This window comes from Dendrobium catenatum, unplaced genomic scaffold, assembly GCF_001605985.2.
Source record: "Dendrobium catenatum unplaced genomic scaffold, ASM160598v2 fragScaff_scaffold_1715, whole genome shotgun sequence".
Taxonomy (NCBI): domain Eukaryota; kingdom Viridiplantae; phylum Streptophyta; class Magnoliopsida; order Asparagales; family Orchidaceae; genus Dendrobium; species Dendrobium catenatum.
In genome coordinates this window covers 264,364-283,812 of record NW_021320177.1, presented here as the reverse complement: position 1 = coordinate 283,812, position 19,449 = coordinate 264,364, and positions in this window count along the sequence as shown.

The window sequence follows — 19,449 nt, the reverse complement described above, 5'->3', positions numbered from 1 at the left end:
CCCTTCTCATTTTAGATTTCAGAATATGTGGTCACTGCACTATTCTTTCATGATGTTGTTAAGAGTAATTGGCATGCCCCTTTGTTCCCTGATGATTCTACATCTGGTATGAATAGACTTTGGCTAAAGTTGAAAAAGCTTAAAAAAGTGTTAAACTGGTGGAATCATAATGTCTTTAAAGATCTTTTTTTCTAACATTTTAATTGTGGAAGAGAAGGTGAACTCTTTGAGGATCATTATCAATTGGATCCTTCTGCTTATAACTTTTGTTCACTAAAAGAAGCCAAGGATGAGCTTTGTAAACTTCAAGCTCACGAAGAAATTTTTCATAAACATAAAGCAGCTGTTAAACATTTGTTGAATGTTATAATAATACTAAATATTTTCATGCTTTGGTTAATAAGAAATGTGCTATTAATTGCATTCATAAAATTAATAATGAGGATGGCTCTGTAACTGAGGATTCTAATGAAATTACTAATTTGGTTGTTCTTTTTTTTTAGAATCATCTCAATAAAACCTTTGTCCCTTCTACTATTGATAATCCGTCCATTATCCCTAGTCTTATTTTTCTTGAGGATAATTGTGGCTTGCCTAAATCTCCTACTCTTGAGGAGGTTTATAGAACTATTTTCGGTTTGAATGCTGACTCTGTTGCTGGTTCTGATGGCTTTATAACTAAGTTTTCTCATAAAACATGGCCTATTATCTATAATGATCTTTTTTCTATTGTTTCTGATTTCATTACTAATAGTCATATTCCAAATTTCTTTTTCTTCTACATCTATTGTGCTTATTCCCAAGAATAATTCTATGAATTCGTGGCATGACTTTAGACCTATTAGTCTGTGTACTATCTTTTATAAGCTACTGCCTAAAATTTTGGTGAATCGCCTTACTATTTTATTGTCTAAGCTGCTTTCTCCTTTTCAAATGGGCTTTGTCAGAGGTTGTGCTATTGCTGACAATATCCTGCTAGCTCAAGAATTTTGTCAATATTTGAATGTCAAGGTGAGAGGTGGTAATATGATTCTCAAACTGGATATTGTCAAAGCCTATGATAATATTAACTGGACTTTTAATTACAACATTTTAAACTTATTTGGTTTTAGTCTTAATTTTATAAATCTCATCAAGACTTGCATTGAAAGCCCTTATTTTTCCATTATTGTGAATTGTAAGAGCCATGGTTTTTTTAAGGCTTTCCATGGGATTAGATAAGGGGATCCTATTTCCCCTGCTCTATTTATCATTGCTTCTGAGTACCTCTCTAGAGGCCTTGCAGATCTTTTTTAATAAGTTTCATAGTCTCTCCTTTTGAACTTTTGGTGGCATTAAAATTTCCCACTTATATTTTATGAATGATTTTATTATTTTTATGAATGCCTCGATGAATAGGATTAATAGACTTATGTGTTTCTTTAACCAATTTGAATTGTTTAGTGGTTCATCTTTTAATAAGCAAAAGTGTTTTTTTATTGCTGCTAAGAATGTTCCTTCTGATCGTGTTATGTCTATCAAGACTCTTATTGGCTTTACTCAAAGTTTTTTTCCTTTAAAGTATCAGGGTGTTCCTCTTTATAAGGGTAGAAAGAACTCCTTATTTGATGATTTAATTTCTATTGTGTAGAACAGACTTTCTTCCTGGGATTCCAATTTTTTATGTTTTGGTGGTCACCTTATTCTTATTAAAAGTGTTTTTCTTCTATTCTAGTTTATAGTTTTCAAACTCTTCTCCCTACTAGAACTGTTTGTAATAGAATTGATAGAATTTTTGATAATTTTTTTTGGAAAGGTACTGGGCATAATTTGAAAATTCATTTGTACTTCTGGGATAAATGCTATGTGGCTTTGATTGAAGAGGCTTTAGGTTAAAAGTCGATGTTGGATTTGGCTTATGCTTTTTTTTTAAGCTTTGGTACAATCTTAGGACCAATGTGAATCTTTGGGCTAACTTTATGGTAGCTAAGTATTGTGAGGGGAGGCACCCCTCCATGTATTGTTTTAGTAAGGGCCACTCTAAATTTTGGCAGTGTCTTTGCTCTATTAAATGGGATATCAAGCCATCTATTTTGTGGGGTCTTGGTAAGGGTAACATTTTCTTTTAGCAAGATCGTTGGTTGAATGGTCAGTCGATTGACACTTTAATGAATTCTTTCTCCATTGATTCTATTAAGATTAATTACTTCTTTTTTAATAATGGTTAGGTTTTCAAGAAGCTCTCTAGACTTCTTCCTGGGTTCATTATTCAGCTTATTTTAAAAATCTCTCTTAACATTAATTTGATGGATGTGTTTCTTTGTGCTTTTACCAAAGATGGATGTTTCCTTTAGAGCTAAATATGAAACTCCCAAGGTTTTTCATATGATTTGGCATAAAAATATTCCTTCCACAATTTCTATTTTTATTTGGACTATTTTACATAAAATTTTTCCTACTGATGAGATTTTGAGGAGAAGAGGTTTTATCTTTCCTTCTAAATGTCAATGATGTTACCATGTTGATAATATGCATCATGTTTTTATTTCAGACCCCTTTGCTATTAAAATTTGGTCTTATTTTGAGGACATTTTTCATTTCAACTATTTCTCTGTGAGGGGTTCTATTAATTCTTCACTTGATTGTTGGTTTATTAATTCTAAAGGCCATGTTAGAAATGTAGTTCCCTCTCTCATTCTTTGGTTCCTTTGGTTGGATAGAAATAACTCTAGCTTCAATGGTGTGGGTGTGTGCCACCAAAGAATTATTTGTAATATTAAGGATAATGTGGTGGCCCTTTTCTCTGCTAACTTTCTTTCTTTTAAGAATTTTAAGAATTATTCCTTTACTGCTACTGCTTTTGGCATTAACTTGGAGGTTGTTTGGAAGGTGGTGGCTGCGATTCTTCAGGTTTGCATTGATTATATTAGTTTGGACTACTTTGATGTTTATTTTTTCCTTGGATTGTCTATCACTGGGGCTATATTTTTTGGGTGATGCTGTGACCCTAGGTCGTTATTCTTATTTCAGCTTATTCCATGTGTCTAGTAGTATATGGAGCTTCTTTTTGTTGGGTTGGTGGGTCTCTTATTGGGTGGATTCTGGAGCTCTCTCGGGTAGTTATTTTTTTAGTTCCTTGTTGATTCTGTCTGGGCTGTTGTAGGGGTACAGGATGGTTTTGTTCAGTCCTAGGTTGTTAAATGGCTTGGTTTGGTTTTTCTTGTGTTACCTGGATTTACTGATGTTGGCAATGGGTATGGCTGTCTGGTATGTTTTATATGTTGGGACCATTGGTGCCTTATCTTGGTTGTACCCTTTTTGGTTTATTATGGAGAAGTGTTCTGGTAGCTTAATTCTCCTGAACTTTGGTGATTTCTATATATTTTCTCATTTGGATTTTGAGTATCAGTTCTATATTTCAATTATTGTGGAGAGGTATAAGGTGGTTAGCTTAGTTACTAATGCTCTTTTCGTCTATAATACTAATGGTTTTGTTATTAATCTTTTGGATTATACTTACATTTTTTCTTAGGTCATATTACTGCTATATCTACCTTGCCTATTAGCCTTTTCTACAGGTTCTTTTTTAGGTTGATAAGTGTAAGGATGGCACGGGGATTGGTTTCAAGGAGCATTTTGTTATTTTTTGTTCTGCTCCTTTTTGGGTGCTTTCTCATAAGCACCGTAGAATGTACTTAGGGATTCTTGTATTATTCTATAGTGGGGAACTCGAGCTCTTAGATTTTCTTTTTCTTTATTTTTGTAGCTTTAACATTGCCATTGCCAGGTCCCAAGTTCTGGATGAGAAAAGTGGAGGGTTGCGTTAGCTAGTCGACAGCCAGCGTAAAACTTGTCGAACAATAATGACATGAATCCTTTAAGAAATTGTGTTAATGCTAGGGCGTCCCCTGGAAGCGACGCGCTGTATGGCCTGAATACAGTGACAAGTGTGCAAGGGCCGCTGCACCGGCGCCCGGGTGCAGTGTTAAATAGGCAAGGGTTCCTCAAGGACGTATATGGGCAAAGAAGCTAGTCCATGAAACTAAAATTAGGATAGGAACTTGGAATATAGGTTCCCTTACAGGAAAATTAATGGAATTAATAGATATTATGATTCATAGGAAGTTAAATATTTTGTGCATTCAGGAAACTAAATGGGTTGGAGATAAGGCTAAGGAAATTGATAGTTTAGGATTTAAACTTTGGTATTCGGGTAGGAGTCGTACTAGAAATGGTGTAGGTGTTATTATAGATAAGAGTTTAAAGGATAATGTTATAAAAATTAATAGGATTGGAGATAGAATTATAGCTTTAAAGATTGTTATTGATGATAAGATTGTTAATATTATAAGTGCTTATGCTCCTCAAGTAGGTTTGGATATGAGTTCTAAATTAAATTTTTGGAATGACTTAGAAGAATTAATACAAAATATACCTCTTGAAGAAAGAGTTTTTATTGGAGGAGATTTAAATGGACATGTTGGTAGAGAGGTAGATGATTTTAAAAGCATTCATGGTGGCCATGGATTTGGAACGACGAATGAAGGTGGCAAGACCATATTGGATTTTTGTTTAGCTTATAATTTTTTAATTGCTAATACCTTATTTAAGAAAAGAAATGAGCATCTCATCACTTATAAAAATGGATATAATACAACCCAGATTGACTATTTTCTTATTAGAAAATCAAATCGTTTAGATTGCAAAGATTGTAAAGTTATTCCGAGTGAAAATTTATGTACCCAACATCGATTATTAGTTTTGGACTTTAAGATAAAGGGGCATAAAATAAAAAATAAAGTAAAACAATTTTCTAGGATTAAATGGGGGCATTTAAAGAATATTAACAAAAATATTTTTGGAAATAAGATTTTAGATCTTAAGATTTTGTCTGTGCATGAGGATGCTAATATTATGTGGGAAAAAGTGGCTACTGATATTAAGAATATTGCAAAAGATGTCCTTGGAGTATCAAAGGGAAAAGCTCCCAATAGTAAAAATAGTTGGTGGTGGAATCCTAATGTGCAAGAAAAAATTAAAAATAAGAAGCTTTGTTATAAAAATTGGTTTAATTTTAAAAATTCCGATAATTGGGAAATATATAAAATTGCTCGTAAGGATGCTAAGAAAGCCATATGCGATGCAAAGACATTAGCTTTTAGTGATTTATATAATAGATTAGATACTAAAGAGGGAGAAAGATATATGTATAAGTTAGCCAAACAAAGAGATAGGAGTAGTAAGGATTTAGTTCAAGTGAAGTGTATTAAAGATGAAGATCAAAAAATACTTTTCTTAGAAGATGATATTCAACAAAGATGGATGAGATATTTTGCTAAACTTTTTAATGAAGATTGTGAAAATAAGATTGACTATAGTGACCTTAGCACCCTAGATGAAAATAAAGATTTATGTTTTTATCGGCATATTAGTAAAACTGAAATTAGAGAGGCTTTAAAGAAAATGAAGGGTGGAAAAGCTGTTGGACCTGATGATATCCCAATAGAGGTGTGGAAATGCTTAGGAGATGAAGGAATTTCATGGCTTACTAAACTTTTTAATACTATTTTGAAGACTAAAAAGATGCCAGATGAGTGGAGAATGAGTATGTTAATTCCTATTTTTAAGAATAAAGGTGATGCACAAGATTGTGCGAATTATAGAGGTATTAAGTTAATGTGTCATACTTTAAAACTATGGGAGCGAGTTATGGAGCATAGGTTGCGGCGTGATACTAATGTTTCTCAAAATCAATTTGGATTCATGCCGGGTAGGTCGACTATGGAAGCCATACATTTATTAAGAGGTTTGATGGAGAAATATAGAGAAAATAAGGAGGATCTACATATGATATTTATTGATTTAGAAAAAGCATATGATAAAGTTCCAAGAGAAGTGCTATGGAGAGTTCTTAAAAAGAAAGGAGTCAATAATGCTTATATTCAAATCATTAAAGATATGTATGCAGGAGCTATTACATGTGTTCAAACACAAGGTGGGTATAAGATGAATAGCTAAGTGCATAATGTCTATGCTACCAAAATTTATAGCAAGAAACTTGCTGCCAATCTAGGAAAAAATTACACAAAAATTCTTTAGACTTGGGTTGCTCAGAATCAAGCCAAATCAGAGGAACGACCGAAGATTCCTTAATAGAAATAGCTTTGATAGCTTGTTGAACATGGGTAGGGAATTGGGAAAGAAGGTTTCAAGCATTAGAAATGCTGATATTATTAATATTAGCATATGATACTACAACGAACACACCAAACAAGCAGAATAAAAGTTAGGACCAACTAAATCCTTTTTTTTTTCACATAGAAACACATAATTTTGAGCATATACGTGAAAAGGTTGGAGTAGCTCCAGTAGAAGATAAGATTAGAGAAAGTCGCCTTAGATGGTTTGGTCACATAAAATAGCGGCCTTCTGATGACCTGGTTAGGAGAGTAGAGGTATTAGATTTGACTTATGTTAAGAAAGGTAGGGGTAGACCTAAAAAGACTTGGTTAGAAAATATTAGGAATGACATTTCTTTATTAGATTTAAACGAGAATTTGACTTTTAATAGGACACAATGGAGAAAAAGGATTCATGTAGCCGACCCCACGTAGTGGGATAAAGGCTTGATGTTGTTGTTGTTGTTGTTGTTGTATTTTTGTAGCTCCTTGAGCAGTAGTGACCTTGAGATCCCCTTAACGACTGTGTACAATTTTTCTTAATTAACGCGTAGGCCCCTTTGTGGGTTTCCCCTAAAAAATATGTTTACTAAAGATACAATTAAAGTCACCTACAATAATAATGGGATGGCTCATGGAAGCTAACTCATTAAACTCCCACAAATATCTTATTGAATGAACATCCTTATAAGCATAAACCAAAACAACATTCAGAATCAAATCATTTGGAGTTTTCAACTTACATATCACACATTGATTAGATGATGCATTAACATTAAATTGAAACCTCTCTTTTCCAAAGAGTATGTAATTATCAATCTCTACCCATAGTAAGAGGGTGAAAGAACTCCCATTCCTTTCCAATAATTCTATTAATATTAGCTTGCTCAAAACCTTAACCTTGGTTTCCATTAACCCAATGAAAAGACTATTGTGGTTAATAATTAAATTATGGAAATAGAAACACGCTTCTTTTTTCTAGGGAAATGTCCTTGCCGTCCATTTTATCACATAAATCATTTTCCTCTTTCCTAGGAATATATTTAGTTGGCCCAACTATTTAAACTCCGTATTTAATCTAAATTAGGAATAACACTTTTTCCATCCCAGTTTGTATCTTCATTTTAACCTCAAGAGGAATATTATCAATTTTAGTATGTAATTGCTTTAAAATTTCATTATTAAGATATTCCTCAATCTTTACAACTTTCTTCCACTCAACATGAGAATGCTACATTTTAAAATTACAAATAGAAGAAACATGATATAAATCATAATTATTATGAAACATAATAGAATAATTAGGAATGAAATCAACATCCTTTCCTCATACAAGGTTAGGAATATTTCTATTAGAATTTTTTTGAGCATACAAAGTATCACATTTAATCTATTTTTCTTTCAAGTACTAAGACACAAGTCCCATAAGATTCAACATCCCACAATCTTTTAGAATCTAGACCACCTTCTATATTTTGATCTGCTACATCAATTAGATTTATGATCAAATTTTTAATTGAGTAAGGAATATAAAGATCATCATCCTTGAAGAAATTAGAAAGAACCTGGTTAGAAGTTGAAGCTTGAAGTTGCATGATAAAAGAATGATCCTTATCCTATTGCTTCATATAAAGGTCTTTGGTATAAGCCTTGGACTCCATTATAGTAGAGTTAATTATGGATCTAACTGAATTTGACCTCACATACACACAATGATCTTGTTGGTTTCCTAACTAACTACACTTTGAAAAAAAAAGTGTTAGATACTCCCTCATAAACCACTTATTGAAAAAAATCTATAATTTATACCTTCAACCTATACATCAATAGGAATCTTCAAAGAAAAATTCAAACAAACAAAAATCCATGCACATTCTCTCCTATCCCAGTTTACCATTTGAGCATCTATAAACATAGGTTGGCCAATCCTAGAAGATATTCTTATTATGTACTTTTTATCCCAAATTGAAGAGGAAGATATGGGAGACGAATTCATACATATGAAAAAAGACCTTTCAAAGAATTAGGATGAAAAATTTGTGTCCATTCAACTATCATAATCATATTACCTCCAATAAAATCAATCTAGCACAAGGAACAACATCCCTAGCCTCCTTTGATTGAAATAAGCACACAAACCAATCATACCAATAGATGAAATGTGAAATCCATGAAATTTAGACCATTGCTCTTGTTTGACCTGCATCTTCTTAAATGGAACACCATCAAATCATGTTTTTTTCCATTGCTTACTAGTAAATTCTTGTTAAATGGTTAAAATGAAAAGTAGATGTAAATTTTCTAATATAAATCCTAGAGTGTAACAAAAAATATCCAACCTTTTTAAACAGTGTTATTCTAGTAAAGAATGATAGTCGTCAAAACTATGTTTCGATCAACTTCAAAAACTTGACTAAAGCCTTTCCTAAAGATGAGTTTCTGAATCCTATGCCAAAACCATGGTCGATACTACTACATCACATAAAGTTTTCTCCTTTATGGATGATTCATTTGTGAATAATCAAATAAAGATGGCTCATGAAGATGAAAGTTTACAACTTTTAGAACAATAATAAGAGTTTATTGTTATAAAATAATGTATTTCATGCTATACAATATTGGTACAACATATTGATAACTTAGTTAACTAATAATTAAAAAGCATTTAAATTAAGAATAATACAATACTATGGGTGCTAAATTGAAGGGATAAAGAACAACAATTTCTATTCTAAAAATTATAACAATCAACTAAAGTAATTAACTAAGTTTTAAAAAGGATGTACTTAGATTTATAAAAAAAGCCTCATTATAAACTAAAGTATAGAATTAGTAAAGTTGTATAATTTTTATATCATTCCAATTTAGGGTTTTCTTGAATATTCAAAATCATTACTTTAGCACTCATGAACATTAAAAGAAAAGAATTGAAATACGTTAAAATCAAAAGAATTAAAATGAAAAAAGAAGAATGTGCACTATAACATAATAAATTTGTATCAGAGGATGCATATTTCCTAAAGGATTCTAATATTTAATTTTAAAGGAGACTGTAAGATTCAAAAACTTGATGGTTTGGAGAAGGTATGCTATGTTTAATTTTTTATTACTTTGATATAACCCCAATGAAAATGCAAGTGCACATGTAGATTAAGTATTAAAATTAATGAGATAGTGTCAATTCCATGAGAAAATTATGTGTTCCACATAAATATTTCTAGTACTATCTACCCAAGCTTTATACTACAAAATAAATCTGGAATAATTTTTTTTTAATGAGAAATATAGGAAATAGTGAAGATATCAGTAAATAAAGTATTTTGGACTAATAATAGTGAATATCTTATATTTTTCTAAAGAAGAATACTCAATGATAGTTGTGAATCAAAGCATAAGAATCCTTATATCTCTATCCAGCTTTTAAGAATATAAAAAAAGATTTATGGCCTTTCTACAAAGATTCTATCTCTATAGCCACTAGAATATTAGGCATCATACATCTAGGCATTTTAATTCTCATATTCCTACATCGAGGTATTGCATCACATTAGATGTTAAAGTTTTTACATGGACACTATATAAATTAAATGAATAATGGGAGATATTAAAAAAAAAAAAAAACATTCATACTTTTAAATGCAAGAGTTTAAATTAGGAATTACAATATTTTTCATGTCATTAGTAAAAAATAATGAGTTAAGGCAACCATGGAATTAAAATTGAATGTCATAAATTTCATTACCTGCTCAAGAAAGAAAATACAAGTAGAGAAGATGAAAAAACACCTCTTAGAATGAAGAATCCCAAATAGATCATTCAATTGACCATTCCCAAAGTGAATATCCCCTTAAAACTTCACTCTCCACACTCTTTTCCTCTCTAATTGATTATTTGCTCACTACTTTATTTACTAGCCACTCTATATGATGTATCTTATGATTCCCTAATCTCTCTTAGAATTTTCTTAAAAACCTATACAAAAACCTTTTACATAAAAATAAGAAAAAACTATTTATAATTCATACATAAATAGACTCAGACACTATGATACTAAAAAAGGAGACATCATATCATTATAATATGAATTATTATCTCAGTGTTGTTAAATGTTATCTACTGGGATGTTAAGCTAACCAAGTGCAATTATTTGCTAACCTGATGTGACACTTGGCTGACCCAGTGTGTTGCTTGTTTTCCTTTATTGCTCCTCTAGAACACTACAAAAGTTAGGCACTATTATGCTCGTTTAGATCATATGGTACTACGGAGATTTGGAGGTTGACAATTTTGTACTAAATTAATTATGTTTTTTTTTTTCAAGACTCCCGTTCTCTAATATTCAATATTGGAGCTATGGTGCTTCTCTAATTAAAACCTCTACAGAAGATCATTTGTTCAGATGTGGTTACATTATCTTAGTAAGTTTAAAGCTAATGATATAATAGAATAAGTTCATGCTAGATTGTATGATGCTCACCAATTTGGTCCTAAAATGAATATAAAAATTAAATGGGTGGGATATTACTATCCCTAATTGATAACATGAATGTTCTAAAATATTGTAATCCATGCTAGGTGTATAGTTAAGTTTTACATCAACCACCAATTATCCTGCATCAAACAATTATTTCATGGCTCTTTGATATTATAGATATTATTGGTCTAATTAATCCCCCATTCTTTACAGATCGTAGGTTTAATTAGCAGAAGAAGTTCCTTTAAGAGAAGCCAAAGCATACCATGTCATTAACTTCTTCAAAGATCATATTATATCTTTATTTGATAATCCTTGTTGAATCATATATGATAATGGTCAATCCTATAGAAGAACAAAAAAAAAATAGTTTTTTTAGTCATCATAAAATAGATTGGAGATAATAAATAGTCTATTACCCTCGAGAAAATGGATAAGCTGAGGCATTAAATAAACTTTGTTACAACTCAAAAAGGAAATCATGGATAATAATAAGCATCAATGGCATGAATATCTAGGAGAAGATTTGTGGGCATGTTGAACCACATATAGAACTCGCACTTAAATTATGCCATTTGCTTTAGACTTTGAAGTAGAGGATGTTCTCCCTTTTGAGGTACCATTGCCTTGATTATGTATTCCAGTAAATAATAAAATTATAATGGAATAAAATGCTAAATTTAAATTAGAAAAGTTTGAAGGTATTGAAGCGAAACAAATGTAGGCTCAACAAAACCTTGAGTTATACAAAGCAAAATTGATTCAAGCACATGATAAGATGGTTCAACCGCGAACTATATAATTATGAAATAAAAGTTCAAATAGGTTATTAGACCTAATAAAATTGTCCCAATGCTAACCAAGAGAATGGGTGAATTGGTAATTTAAAAATTATCTTATATTTTATAAAACCATAATAATTTAAAGTGCAAAAAATAAAAATACAATAAAATGTAAAAGAATAGAAGAACACTAAATTTTATAGTGGTTCGGTCCAACTAGACCTACGTCCACTCCTTGAAGACTTTTTTTTAGGTATTGCATTAAATCAAAAGTGACTCTCCTTTAGGTCCCACACCAAGGTGGATAAGCCATTACAAAACTTCTCTTCCACTAACCTGATGCAATAGAATACTGATGCCCTTTCTCACCCTCCTGGTGATGGCAGACTACCAATATCCTCTCACCCTCCTAGTGATGATAGAGTACCAACATCCTTTCTCATCCTCATGATGATGGCAGAGTATCAGCATCCTTTCTCACCCTCGTGGTGATGGTAGAATAGTGTGATCTTCTTTTAAAATCTTCTCTCAAGAACTTTCAAGGAAGTAGGAAAAAATGTTGAAGAATAAATAAGAGATCATTACCTTTAGACAACCTTGTGAATCACCTCACAAATTACTCTTACAAGATCTCTCTCTCTCTCTCTCTTTACTCCTAAAATACTCTCCCAAAGACACTCTTAACCACTCTTAAGAGAAAATTGTAGCAAGATATTGAGTGTTAGTTTATAGGACAATTATATATGAAAACTCATCCATAAAACTAAAAACTTATCCATAGATCATATAATACAATTGCATATCATCTATATGAACAGTTAAAAAAACCATGTACAATCCTGTATGAACTTGATTTTGTAATTTGTCAGTTATTTGTATGAACAGTTAAAAATTGAACCAATTTGTCTGATACGATCCTATACGAACCTCATTTCTTACACTATGAGTCATCTAATGAACCCCACTTCATACAAAATGACCAGTTAAAACAAATAATTCTTCAATTGGTACAAATATGGATGACACCATTTTATACTTTGAAAGTCATCTGTATGAACCCCATTTTGTATAATATGAACTAAAAGTTTGTGAGGGTTATTAAGTCCTCATGATTTAGTCTTGAGGCTAACTAAGAGGGGGTGAATTGGATATTTTAAAACTTTTTTAACTAAAAGAAAAAATCATTTTATATCTTGCAGGGAAAATGAATAAAAAGATTAATCAGTGATTTCACCCAAGTAATTAATCATAGTAAAAATAAAGTATGGAAAATAATCAGAAAGAACACACAAGCTTTATAGTGGTTCGATCCAACATGGCCAACATCCACTCCTTGGAGGCACCCTCTGAGTATTGCACAAAACCTTTAGTGACTCTCCTTTAGCTCCCACAGGGAGACAGAGAAGCCCTTACAAAATTACTTCCACCTTTCCTGATGCAGCGGAGTAGCCGGGTCCTGTGACACAAAAGAGATCTTATTCTTCCCAATACTTCTCTCAAGATGAACCTTGAATCTGATGGTACTAAGGTGAAAGCTTACTGGATCAGCCGTCTGAAATCCCCTCCACACTCCCTTGACACCCCTCAAAGGATCTTCTCCCTCTCAAACTCACCCTTTCCTCTCTCCCTTTCAAGTTTACTCATCAAATTTTCTCTAAAGGAATGAAGACACAATGCCAGCGAAAGACACATTCCAAGTGCCTTGACAAAGCTTAAAGAGAGGGCTTTAAAAATCCTTAAAAATTAATTATGGTAGTAGAGATCATCCAAGAAAATCTCAGAATCATCCAGTATGAAATGCTTAATTAAAAGGATTTAAAATACCCTAAAAACTCAATTCTAGTGCTAAAGATCATCCAGTACGATCACAAAATCATCCAGGATGATATGTAAAATTTGACCTGATAGTCCTGGATGATCTTAGGATATTCCTAGACTTTTATTTCAAATTTGTACAAATCAGCCAGTACAATAGTGTGAATCATCCTGGATGATTAGAAGAAAAAATATGGTATTTCATCTTGGATGAATTACGAAAATCAAATATATTGGCAAAAATTATCCAGTATGATATACAGATCATCAAGGATAATCTAAATGAATAATTTAATCATAATTAGTCCCCTAATCACATAATCAATTTATGCATGATTGGCATTAATCATCCAGGATGATCTAGATCATCTGGAATGATTAGAACAAAATTTGAATCTTAAATCCTTGCCTAAATTATCATTGGTGGCTATTTTTCTAAGATCATAAAGGATAGTCCTAGATAATCAAAATCTTCTAGTACGATTAGTTTAATGAGTTGATTATCTTGGATGATCAAAATCATCTAGTTTAATTATTTCAAAACTTGAACTTCTAGTTTTAATAAGATCTCATTTTCTTGAGTGTGTATGTCCATGGACACCAAGTAAGCAATCCCTTTTATATGACTTGACTCAAGAAATCAGAATTACATCAATGAATATTTCAAACTCTTTACAGAATAACCTTATTCTACCCAATCTTAAGCTTTGATTCTTCTTTGGATGGAGCATGGTATTCTAGAAATGTTAGTATACACAAGCAAGTATATAACGAAAATATTAGGAGATGAAGATGTGAGCCATAATATTTGTTATCAACAAAAATTGAGTTTGTATGTCCATGGACACCAAGTAAGCAATCCCTTTGATTCTTCTTTGGATGGAGCATGGTATTCTAGAAATGTTAGTAAACACAAGCAAGTATATAACGAAAATATTAGGAGATGAAGATGTGAGCCATAATATTTGTTATCAACAAAAATATTAACTTATGTGCTCCAGTTGCAATAATCTCACCCTTTTTTATGATGGCAAATATTATTGGTGAATTTACAAACTAAAAGTATTTTCTCGTAATCTCCCCCTCACTAAGATAAAAAATTTTAAAAACGGGAAAATAAAATTTTCTTTATTTTTAATTTTAATTTATTAAAATAAAACAAATAACTAGGTAAAAAAATAAACTAAAACATATACACAAAAATAATAGTACATTCTCATATGCTCAACTCAGGAAAAAATATCATGTACAGACTATATAATTCATACAAAGCGAAAGTGGTTCCTTTAGTACGAATGAAAAATTAATTCAAGACATGATAAACAAAACTTTTTTAAAAAAACAAATCACTCAAGATACATGACATGCCATAATAAAAAAATAATATTAATGAAAAAAACAAACACAAACTAGAGGAAAACCAAACAAAAGACAAACAAACATATAAATAAATAAAACACATCAACATACATGAAATATATTACAAATCCAATTTGTAGAATTATAATTTTAAGCTTTAATATCAATCACATATAAACTGGTTCTTAAGGTGCTAAATATTTCAAAAGTCAGTGGTTTCATGAAAATATCTGTAAGTTGATTCTCAGTAGCGCTATGATGTAATTCAATTTCTCCTTTAGCCACATGATCTCTAGTAAAGTGATACCTTATATCTATATGCTTGGTTTTAGAATGTTGAATAGGATTCTTTGAAATGTATATGACACTTATATTACACATAAAATTGAAATAGTGCTAATAAAAAATCCTAAATCAATAAGTTGTTATTTTAACCAAAGTATAAATGTAGTACAACTATATAAGGCAATGTATCCTACTTCAACAATAGAAAGGGCTACAAAATTTTGTCTTTTGCTAGACCAAGAAACTAAAGAGTTTCCTAGGAATTGATAAGTTTCATAAGTACTTTTTTGATCAACCCCACATCCTGCAAAATCTAAATCAGAATATCCAATGATTTGAAAAGAAAGGATGTACTTAGGATACCAAATACCTAAGTTTTGAGTTTCCAAAAGGTATCTTAGAATTATTTTAAAAGTAGTTAAATATGATTCCTTTAGATCAGCTTGAAATCTAGCATACAAACAAAAACTAAATATGATATCCGGTCTACTAGCATTTAAGTTAATTAATAATCTAATTATTCCTCAAAATTTCTTTTGATCAACATATTTTCCCTTAGAGTCCTTATCTAACTACGTTGAGGAATTCATTAGTTTACTCATTGGTTTAGTATTATCCATTTTATATTTCTTGAGGATGTTCTTAATATACTTTGACTGGCTAAGAAATATTCCATCCTCTTTCTCCCTCAAGCTTAAACAAAGAAAGTAACTTAAGTCTCCCATCAAACTCATTTCAAATTCATAACTCATTATTTTTTAAAAATCATCACAAAGATTTTTATTGGTGGATCAAAACAAGATATCTTCAACATATATTTGATAATAAGTATATAATCTCCTACTCTTTTTTAAGAAGAGATTATTGTCCACACTTCCTTTAACAAATGATCTTTCTAGTAGGAAAGTGCTTAGCCTCTCATACCAAGCCCTAGGTACATGTTTTAGTCCATATAATGCATTTTTCAATTTAAACACATGATTAAAGAATTTTGAATTTTCAAAATGTTAAGGTTGCATAACATAAAAATCCTCTTGTATCACCCCATTAAGAAAGGAACTATTAACATCCATTTTAAATAATTTAAAACCTTTAAAATATGCAAAGGTTAGTAACACCCTTATCGCTTTAAGTCTTGCTCCTAGGGTAAAAGTTTCTTTAAAATTAATTCCTTATATTTTATTATACCCATTAGTCACCAATCTTACCTTATTTCTAACTGCTACACCTGAATCATTTATTTTATTTTTGAACACCCACTTAGTTCTACAATACTTTGATTTTTAGGCCTTTTAATTAATTCTCAAACATCATTTCTAACAAATTGATTCAATTCTTCCTACATGGCCAAAATCCAAAATTCATCATAAAGAGCCTGATTTATATTAGTGGGCTCAATCATTGATATAAAAAGTTGATTGGTTCACTTCTTTACTAAATCCATGCCTAGTTCTAACACCTTCACTTGGTTCACCTAAAATTAATTTTTAGGGTGACTTTTAGAAAATTTCTATTCCCTAGGCAAAGTATTTTCTATTCCAACATTCTCTTTAAAATTTATTTTTCCAATTCCTTCGAAAATCTCTTTAATATGTTCTTCCTCTAACCTTGGCACATTAGAAGTACTAGATTCATTAAATACTATATGTGTGGTCTCCTCAACTATCAAAATCCTCTTGTTAAAAACTCTATAGGATTTGCAAACACTATTATATCCTAGAAAGATTCCATCATCGAATTTTAGATCAAATTTTTCTAAAGGAGTTTTACCATTATTATGAATGGACTCCTTATATCCAAAGAAATATAAATGTGGAATATTAGGTGTTCTTCCCTTAAGAAGTTCATAGGGTGTCTTATTTAACATGGATCTAATGTTCACCCTATTAAAAATATAACACAGTGTATTATTTGCTTCAGTACAAAAATATTTTGGAAGTGAATATTCAGCCAATGTGGCTCTAGTGACTTCTATCAAAGTTTTATTCATTCCTTCGACAACCTCATTATACGAAGGGGTACTAGGTGCTGAAACATTGTGATCAATTCCTTGATATTAACAAAAATCTTTAAAATTTTCATTTTTAAACTCTTCTCTATGATCACTTTGAATTGTTAGAATTTTACACACTAACTTCCTTTAAATCCAAGTAAAAAAATTTTTAAATTTATCAAATGATTTACTCTTGTGATAAGAATTTAATCCAAGTGAATCTTGAATAATCATCAATGAAACCATATCCAAAAATCTTCCCTTTTAAACTTATAGTGCTAACTAGTCCAAAAAGATCCATGTGTATATCTTATTCTAGTTTTTTGGTTATAAGATCTTTAATTGAATGAAAGGAGTACTTCACTTTTTTTCCTAATTTACATGCATCACACAAGTGATCCTTAGTGAAGTCTAATTTTGGAACCCCTCTAACCAACTCTTTCTAGGTAATCTTCCTAAGATTTTTATGCTTATATGACAAAGTTTTTTATGCCATAACTATGATTCATTAGTGATTATTTTGAGATAAAAAGCATTAAAAATTTTAATAAAAGTTTAAATCAAGCATGTATATATTATTTACTCTATTTCCATGCAACACATTAATTCCATTTTGGCTTATAATGTAGCTTGTAGGAAAAAATTTAACAATATAACTCTTATCACAAAGCTAACTAATACTCAAAAAGTTATGTTTTAAGCCTTCAACCAATAATACATTCTCAATAAAGAAATAATTCTTATTGCCAATCATACCTATACCTACCACTTTCATAGTGGTATTTTCTCCTAGTGTCACTTTGCCTCCATTCCTTGCTCCCAACGATACGAATTTTGTTGTATTTCTAGTCATATGCTTCGAACATCCGCTGCCTAGGTACCAAAAGCTCTCATAAGGACTTGTATGAGATTGTTTCTACAAAATTATCAAACATTAGACTTGGGAACCCAAATGAATTTGGATTCTCCTCTTAGTAATGAATCTAGATGCATGTTTGATATTCTATAACTTATGCATCTTAGATATCCAACTAGATATTTTATACTATGAATTATACAAGTGTGAGAGATATATCCTATCATTTCATATGAAAATTATTTAACTTCAGGAAAAGGATTTACCAATCTATCTGAGTTATAATATCTTTTCCTAGGTTTTGAAATTATGCACTTCTGATTAGGATTATAAAATTGTTCAAGTGTAGGTGGTGTCATGTTTTCCTTAAAAGTTCTCAAAATTTCTTTAACATATGAGTTTAGACTTTCTAAAATAGCATTATCAACTCTCAACTCATATTCTCTTTGATTCATTTCATATATAAACACCTTACATTTATTCTTAGGATCACTATATGATTTTTTCAATAAATCATGTTTCTTATTCAAATCATCAAATTCATTCAACAATGTCATGTGGTTACTATTGATGGATGCGTAATCATTCCTAAGGATTTTGTGCTCTTTTTATAAATTTAAAAATTATATATTTATTTTAGAATGTAGTTTCTTGAGTTTCTTATATGCAGCATACAATTTCTTAGAAACTTCAAATAATTCATCGCAGGATAAATCACATATCTCCTCTTGATCTGACTGATTAAGTTTGTTTTCCATTAAGAACAAGTTTATAACTTCCTCTTCTGCTTCTATTTTTGAGGAGTACGAAGCTGGGATAACTTAGAAAGCTCTCTTTAGTCTTTTCTTGCCCTTCCTAACATTCTTTTTCTCCTCAACTTTCTCCTTGCTAGGATTAGCTTTGAGATTTGCCCAATTGGATTTAATATGTCTAGGCTTTCTGCATTCATAATAAATCACATCATTTGAAACTTTTGAATTCTTATGAAAATTATGTTTATTTCATTGTTGATGTCTTTGTTTCTTTCTTCTTAAGAAACTTTTGAATTTCCTCATCATGAGTGCAATATCTTCATTATCTTCAGGTTGTGACTAATCACTTTCTATGTCATTCACTTTTAATGTGATATTTTTCTCCTTCCACTTATCACCTATATTAATATATCTTTATGTCACTCCTTGATCATAAGAAATCATTGATCCAAGCAGATTTCCAATAGAATAAATATTTAGGGCTTTTGACTCAGTTATGGTAGTTATCTTTGCATCATAAGTAGTAGGTAAAAATTATTAGATTTTACTAACTTTTTAGAATTAATTAGTTCCTTACCTAAAGCATGAAATGAGGTAACTATATGTGTAAGATGTGTATATATGTCAGTATTTGATTCATTCGGTTTCATGCAAAAAGTTCATAGTCACATAATAGAATGCTTAATATGGATTATTTTACCTCATTAGTTCTTTCATAAATTATGCAAAGTCTATCCCAAATTTCTTTTCCAATTTCATATGTTTCAACACACATATTGTCCTCAAATTTTAGGGCACAGAAAAATTTTTTCAAATATTTTGTATTTAATTATGCTAAGTCTTTTTCCTCTAATGTCCAATCAGTAAATGGAGTTTCAATCCTAATTCCATCAAAAAGTCTAGTGGGTTTAGTGTAACCTTCCTGTATTAAAATTTGCATGTAATAGTCAAGTGATTACAAAAAAGTAGACAAAT